This window comes from Camellia sinensis, chromosome 8 (genome assembly GCF_055761805.1).
Source record: "Camellia sinensis isolate YWXY chromosome 8, ASM5576180v1, whole genome shotgun sequence".
In the NCBI taxonomy this organism is placed as follows: Eukaryota; Viridiplantae; Streptophyta; class Magnoliopsida; order Ericales; family Theaceae; genus Camellia; species Camellia sinensis.
Window position 1 is genome coordinate 12,439,450 of NC_138968.1, and position 8,478 is coordinate 12,447,927.

The window sequence follows — 8,478 nt, forward strand, 5'->3', positions numbered from 1 at the left end:
CCTATTTTTTAAAAACCTGAACACTGTTTGGACACTTAGAGGACACGTGTGTATCGCTTAAATACAAATATCTATCGATTAGACACATGTGAAACTAATTATAAGTATGAATAAAACAACTTCAGATACAATAATAAAACAAAAATCATATAAATTTATAAGGATTAGTGTCATATTGTATTTTTTATTATCTTTGAATGATATATTCATATATATAACCTATAATAAATATATAAAATTATATATTGCATGCATGCCCCCTACGTGTTGTATCCTGTATTTTTTGAAAATTAGCTTGTCAGCGTGTCCGTGTCGCATCCGTATCGTGTCACATGTCAGTGTCCATGCTTCTTAGGTTATTATAATATTGTATTTCTTGAGCAATTTCATATGATTTTATAGTTGACATAAATTATAATAATTGAGATAGATTTTAGACATTTTTTATGGGTAACATTATTATTATTATTATTATTATTATTATTATTATTATTATTATTATTATTGACTTTGGTAATTGAATGTAAAATTTGATCAACTTTAGTTAATTTTTTTTTTCTCCAAGGGCAATTGTAAGTTGTAACCGGTATAATCAACAATATTCTATAAATAATCCATTCATTTGACAAAACTTAAATAATTCACCACTTCAAATATATATATTTTTTAATTTTAATTTTTAAACTACTAATACTATAATTTAATGGAATGAAATTGAATGGTCATTCCCTAGCTTTTCAATAGGTTGACTAGTCTCTCACAATATTGAATTGATAATTCCATTTGTAATATGTTGTTGGGTAATTTATAGTGACACCCTGATGCAGCACACGCAAGTTTGAGGCAAGTTTAAGCTAACTGTTATGGGCTGGAAGTGGTAATCTGTGAATAAAGGAAATAGGAAAAGAGAAAAGATGAAAAAGACTAGGAATCACTCTTAGAATCCCTTAGGTATCACACCTAGGGTTGGGTTGCATCACACAAACCTTAAAGAGGCTCATAGCTTTGAAAATTATATAAATTCTGATTGATTATTTTATTAGAAGCAATAGATTGCTTTATATAGGACTAGAAGACTTCCTTAACCAACTAGGACCAAAATAGGAAACTACTTCCTTGATCAACTAGGACCAAAATAGGAAACTACTTAAACTATTACAAAATTTTTGACTTCTAAAACTTATTTAATATCAAATAAGACTCATAAACATATTAAACCAATACCAAGACCAAGACCCATGGTCAACCGAATGACCCTTTATTGAGACCCACTCCAGAAATTCTACAAATTACAAAAATACCCTTGACCCTAAAACATAAATATAAATAGAGGAAAGACTCAAATTAATTTATTCTAGTTCCCAAGTGGGCCCGGCATCATCCAACACATGCCAAATCAAAACTTGAGCCTTAGAAGCATCTATGCCACGCAGTTTATAGACTTTAGTACTACGCTGCCACTTGTCTCCATCATCTCTCCCCGGTTTGAGAAGACTCGACCCTGGCGAGTTAAAAGCGTGGAACTGTTCATAAAGATCATGGTCAAGGCGACAAAACTCATCATCAGTGAGCCAAGTACAATCTGAAAGTGGACGTCCGCTCCATTTAATAAGATATTTTTGATAGCCACCTCCTCGAGTAGAAACCCATTGGTGATCAATAACATCTTCAATTTTGTCGTGCAAACATGGTGGTGGTGGGAGATGAGCATCTGGAGCATTCGGGAGAGAAACAACACTGTGGCCAGTGTAGAGAGTTAAGTCCTCAATGTTGAAGACATTACTGATGCCCATGTCTTTAGGGAGGTCAAGGACATAAGCATTAGAGCTTATTTGCTTCATAATTTTGAAAGGCCCAACACTCTTTGAATGGAGCTTCTTGTAAACACCCTTTGGATACCTTCAGGTCGAATTTGCACCATAACCATGTTACCTTCCTGAAATTCTACGAACCTCCTATGCAAATGTAACAACCCTCACCACTATTCACCGATAAACTACCGATTATTGCTAAACTGAGGCTGATTATGATAAATAATTGAACTGATTGAAATACTGAACTGACTAACTGAAATCTGAAACTGATTGATTGACTGTATCTGTTTAAATGCATTATCTATCTGTTTGACTGTTTGATTATCTATTTATGTTTTTATGTTTAAATTGTAAATTGAAGGCCTTATCGGCGGCTGAACCAGAGATCGATTAGTGTTTTACGATTATCATAATTTATGTGATTTTATGGTGTAATTATCTGAAAACTAATTAGGTATGATTAAATTAGATTAATTAAGGTTGAATAGCATTGTTAGGCTTATTCACAATAATGCCATTGTTAGTGGGCCATGTAGGCTAAACATATTTGAGCCTTTATACACTCAAACAAACGTTTCATCAGCTCATTTCCTCACCACCACCGAACTAGAGAGAGAGAAAGTGAGAGAGTTGATTTGTCCTTGTTGATTTGCTTAGAAACTTAAAGGAATTGAAGGTTGTTTTCAAAATTGTGCTTCCATTCTTGAACTACAAGTCCTAAGGTAGTGTAACTACCCTCTTGTTTGTGAATTCAATTGATTCTTGCATGGTTTTAGAGCAAGTTGAAGTCTAGAGCCAAGTTATGGCTCTTAATTGTTGAATTATAGCTTAATTCATGCATACATGCCTATATTATTGAATTTTGAGTTGATTCCATGGAAAATTGTCACATGCATGCTCATAGTTATGTTAAGTCTATGTTTTCATCTTGTTTTTGGAACAATTGGCTCATTGGAACTAGCATTGAAGCTTTGAAGTAGTTTTAACTCATGCATGTCATGCTTGGAGTGTGTTCTTGAAACTTGGTTTGAAAATGAGTTTAATTGATCTTCCTTTGGGCTTTGATTTTACAAATTGAGCTTTGAATCCTGTTAAACTATGAGTTTTGAAGTGTTTTCCAGAAAATGAGCCCAAGAGGATCGAAATTTGGTGTTTGAAACTTGGTTTTGAGCTTGAGGTTCGAATCTGGGAATTCCAGATTTTGAACTCACGCTCGAGCGAGGTGACTGGCGCTCGAGCGTGGAAATCGTGCTCCTAGCATTTTGTTCTGTTTTTGAGTCAACTCGAGTGGGGTAATTTACGCTCGAGCGGGACCTTGTGTATTACGCTCGAGCGGGTGTCGAGCGCCCAATCGAGCGTGAATTTCACCTATCCAGCACTTTTGACTGTTTTGCATTACGCTCGAGCGGGTAAGTCTGCGCTCGAGCGGAAATATTTGTCTGCATGTCCGCTCGAGCGAATTAACCTACGCTCGAGCGGGACCCCTATTTTCTGAAAATGCTTTTAAAGTGCATCTTTGCATCCTCATTTCATCCTAGGCATTCTTAGGCCTAGTTTAAGGCATCTTAATGAGGATATAGATGTAGAATCACACCGAGTCAAGATAGGGATTAAGTTATTATCTTTCCCAACTGTGTAGCTTAGTGTGTGTTCAATCTGTAAACTGTGTAGGGTTGGCGACTGGGGACGCGCTCTAGCCTAACTGTAGCCCAGAACTCTGTGAGTAACAACTGTGTAAAGATATGTTGAAAAATGATTATCTTCTGAAAAATTGAACTGTACTGTTTCTGAATTGATACTGTTAATAGAATGAATGTATGTCCTCGGTCTTTCAGGACCTACTGTTTACTGTACTTATGCTAATGGATGTACCACATATGACTGTACCGACTGAACGACTGAAATACTGATTTAATGAACTGTTTTCATTATTGTAAGGACATTCATTCTAAACCTTTTTACGCATTATGTTATTCACTGGGCTTTAGCTCACTGCTCATATATATATGTAGGTGTACAGACACCAGACCGTGGCTAGAAACGTCGGGGTAAACTCCAGTTTTGTCAAGCCAACCACTGTGCCTCACTGCGAGGTTCCGAGCCTGTCAAGCTATGGCTTAGGGGTGTTTTAATTTTCCCCCGTCTGTCTCTGTAACTGTTTTGTAGACTGTATAGACTGTTACTGTACTGTTTAATAGGGATTAGGTCCCTGATCTGGATGATTATAAATGTTGTACATACTGTTTTGCACTGTGTATATATATATATATGAAAAGTCTTTTTGGCATACAGACTGTCACGACTCATTGGACATTGTTTATTTACTGTATTGGCTTCCGCCAGGCCCCTGTACTCTGTTTTACTGTCTTACTATTAAGCAGGCCTTCGGTAATCTCGGATTACTGGCCGGTTACGGTGCTAAACCCATAGGGGCGGGTTTGGGTCGTGACAGCAAATCTGCATATGCTTTGTAGTTTTGGTTGCTTGTAGCAATCTTCCTGCGAACATCTTCATGTATATCCCGAATATGCTTGACAAAGGCATCAGCTTCAGCACTTGGACGAGCTTCGATAGGTAAAGGAACCAAGTCTATTGGTTTCCTAGGTAGGATACCTGTAACAATCTCAAAAGGATTGCAACTAGTCGACCGGTTCACCGAGCTATTGTATGCAAATTCAGCAATAGGAAGAATCTGATCCCAGTTTGAAACATGATCACCAACTAGGGATCGAAGAAGGTTTCCTAAGCTACGGTTTATAACTTCCATTTGGCCATCAGTTTGAGGGTGAAAAGTGGAGAAAATTTTTTAGCTTTGTATTCAGCAATTTCCATAAAGTGCGCCAAAAGTAGCTTGTGAACTTCACATCACGGTCCAAAACAATGGTTTTAGGAACACCATGTAGCCGAACTACCTCTTTAAAGAAGATTTTGGCAATATGTACAGCATCCGATGTCCTGGAACAAGGAATAAAGTGCGCCATATTTGAAAATTGGTCGACCACTACATAAACAGAATCATGACATCTTAGTGTTTTTGGCAAACCAAGGACAAAGTCCATGCTGAGGTCTTGCCAAGGTTCATGGGGTATAGGTAGAGGCATGTAAAGGCCTATATTGTGCTTTTGTCCTTTGGCTAGTTGACAAGTACGACATTGAGAAACAATTTTGGCAACATCCCTCTTTAGACTAGGCCAATAAAAATGATCCTTACCATCGCAATAGTTTTATCACAACCAAAGTGACCTGCTGCTCCACTGTCATGTAATTCCCATATCACTTGTTCTCGCAATGATGTATTAGGCAAACAAAGACAAGTTCCCTTGAAGAGATATCCGTCATGTATAGAAAAGTTCACATAAGCGGCATGTTGTCCTGCCAACAAACTGCTATAAATGATACGAAAATCCTTGTAGGTTGGGTAGTTTCGCTTGAGCAAATCAAAGCCAACAACTTGGACAGCCGTAGAAGTAAGGATATACACTACTCTGCTAAGAGCATCGGCTGCTTTATTCTCAATACCAGCTTTATGTTTGAGGACAAAAGAATATTACTGCAAGAAGGAAGCCCACTTACCATGTCGATGATTCAATTTCTTTTGAGAATTGATATATTTGAGTGGCTCATGGTCTGAATATAAAACAAATTCTTGAAACACGAGATAATGATGCCAATAGCGAAGTGCCTGAACCACAACATAAACTCCTTGTCATAAGTGGAATACTATTGCTTAGCTTTATTTAACTTCTCACTAAAATAAGCAACAGGATGTTCTTCTTGACTAAGAACCCCTCCAATACCCACATTAGAAGCATTACAAGCAACTTTAAATACTTTAGAAAAATCTGGTAGCCGAAGTATTGGTGCTTCAGTCATTCGTTTCTTCACTTCTTCAAAAGCTTTGGTTACTACACTTGACCAAGTAAATTGTCCTTTCTTCATGCAATCTGTTATGGGGGCCACTATACTGCTGAAACCTTTAATAAACCTTCGGTAGAATGTAGTCAAACCATGGAAACTCCGGACTTCATTTATTGTGGTAGGCAATGGCCAGTTTTGAATAGCTTTCACCTTGCTTGGATCAGCTTCTACCCCTTGTGCAGAGACAATAAAGCCTAGAAACACAACACTTGAATTCATAAAGAAACACTTCTTTAAGTTTACATAAAGCTTCTCACGACGAAGAACTCTCAGTAATTGCGCCAAGTGTTGAACGTGCTCCTCTTTATGCTTGTTGTAATTAAGTATGTCATCAAAGTAAACAACAAGAAAGTGTCCAATGAAGGGTTGGAGTACTTGTGTCATAACTCGCATGAAAGTATTGGGAGCATTAGAGAGTCCGAAAGTCATAACCAGCCACTCATACAAGCTGTCTTTAGTTTTAAAAGCTGTTTTCCATTCATCCCCAGGTTGTATACAAACTTGGTGGTAGCCACTTTTTAAATCTATCTTTGAGAAAATTTTAGAACCAGCCATCATATCGAACATGTCATCAAGTCTGGGTATTGGGAATCTATATTTGACGGTTATTTTGTTGATGGCACGGCTATCAACACACATTCACCAACTACCATCCTTCTTTGGTGTGAGCAAAGCTGGGACGGCGCATGGACTTTTACTTTCACGAATAAACCCTTTCAACAACAACTCTTCAACTTGCCTCTTAAGTTCAACATGTTCAATTGGATTCATATGATATGCTAGTAGATTAGGCAATTGAGAACCTGGAACTAGCTCTATAGCATGTTGCACATCACGCATAGGTGGCAACTCATTCGGTAGTTCCTCTGGTGCAACATCAGAAAAATTAGCCAATAATTTCTGAACTTCTGGGTAAATAGTTTGGGCTGTTGTAGTTGCTGGATTTTGAGCCTCTTTGACCACTACAGCATATAGGACTCCACTTTCTTTGCTTTCTTTCCCAAATTGCTTCCTTGTAAGAATATGTAATGACTTGCTTTGATTTTCTACATGATTTTGAGACTTGTTTTGATTTGTGGCAGCCTTGTGAATCTTGGTCTGGCTCTCATCAACCGTTTGTGCTCTTCTCTCTTGATGCTTTGCCATAGCTTCTCTACTCAAGGGCTTCAAGATGATATCAGCACCATTAAATTTGAAAGAGTATGTGTTTTCTTTCCTATCATGTTGTACAACTCGATTGTATAACCATGGACGACCAAGAAGAATATGTGTAATAGTCATTGGAATAACATCACACCAAATAGAATCACTATAATGTTCGTGAGTTAATCTCGTCACTGGAATAGAAGTGTTGTTTATCCAAGCTACCTTGTACGGCTGAGGATGTGGTTCTGTTGGTAGCTTCAGCCGTTGTACTGTAGCTTCGGACACCACATTCATGTTGCTGCCTCCATCTATAATTAGCTTGCGAGCTTTTGTCCCACAACGAACCAATGTTTGAAAGATTGCTGTACATTTCCAGTCTTCTGTTTCTTGTTTTAGCGCTGCAAGAATTCTCCTCACAACAGAGAGGAATGACATATCTTCTTCGTTCTCTTCCAAATCATTAGTATTAAGCTTTCCAATTTCATTTAAAAACGCATCAGCCTCGTCAACCTCTAGTGGTTCCTCTATTTCAACATCAAGAAGTAAATTTCTTTAGGGCATTGCCATGCCATGTGACCCTTTATACCACACTTAAAACAATCATCATTCTTGTCCTTCCGATCATCACTTAAGGAAACTTTATTCTTGAAATCTGCAGCAGTATTGCCTTTAAATCCTTATTGTGTAGGCACTGGTCTAACAGATCTGCCATGATCGCTCAGTTTACGAAGGGCTGCCTCCCTAGCTTGATAAGTAAATTTCTTGTTGAGGGATTGTTTCATATTCTTCTCAATTTTAAATACCAACTGAAACGCATCATCGATGGTAAAGACCTGATGAGTCACCATGGCGTTGCAAATTTCATCTCTTAAACCCCGATTTGAATCGAGAAAGAGTTTGACGTGGATCTTCAACACCCCTATATCGAATCTTTAGCTTCTCAAATTTATTCATGTACTCAACCACTGTCAAGTTTCCTTGTCTGAGATTAGTCAGCCAATCAAAGGGTTCATCTTGATAGTCATATGGCAAGTACTTTTGTTTTATTCGCTGTTTCATCTCCTCCCAATTAATAATGGGTCTTGCAATCCGGAGTTCATGTTCCACCCTAGACCACCAAATTTGGGCTTGACCTATAAGCTTCATTACAGCAAGTTGAACTTTCTGATCATCTAACATATCGAACCAGTCAAAGTACCTCTCCAATGCAGTAAGCTAATTCAAAAAAACTTGAGGGTCAATCCTACAATCAAAATCTGGAACGTCAACAAGTATTTTCTTTGTTATATCTCCAGCAGTATCATATGGATCTTGCTTCTCATACCTTCCAAGCTCAACAACTTCATTGGCTATATCCAAAAGAGAAGGGTGTAGCCTCTCAAAGGGACGCAATGCGTTAGGGTTAGCCATATCCTGTGGCAAAGTACCAGAATCGTCTATTTCAGTTTCTTCCTCAACACCCTTTCCATGTGGTTTTGCCCTACTAGCTGAGGAAGATTCAAAACCATTCGCAGCACTTTTACTTTTCTAAGGATTGGAGGCTTCACTCTCAAATATTTTTGCTTCCAATGCATCAACTCTCTCCATGATCATGTGTAGA

The 8,478-nt window shown here is 37.9% G+C and overlaps 1 pseudogene; it reads right to left on the bottom strand.

Annotated features, from left to right (window-relative positions):
• Positions 1-1,349: 1,349 nt before the first annotated feature.
• Positions 1,350-7,726, bottom strand: LOC145797556 (uncharacterized; annotated as a pseudogene).
• Between the last annotated feature and the right edge of the window lie 752 nt (positions 7,727-8,478).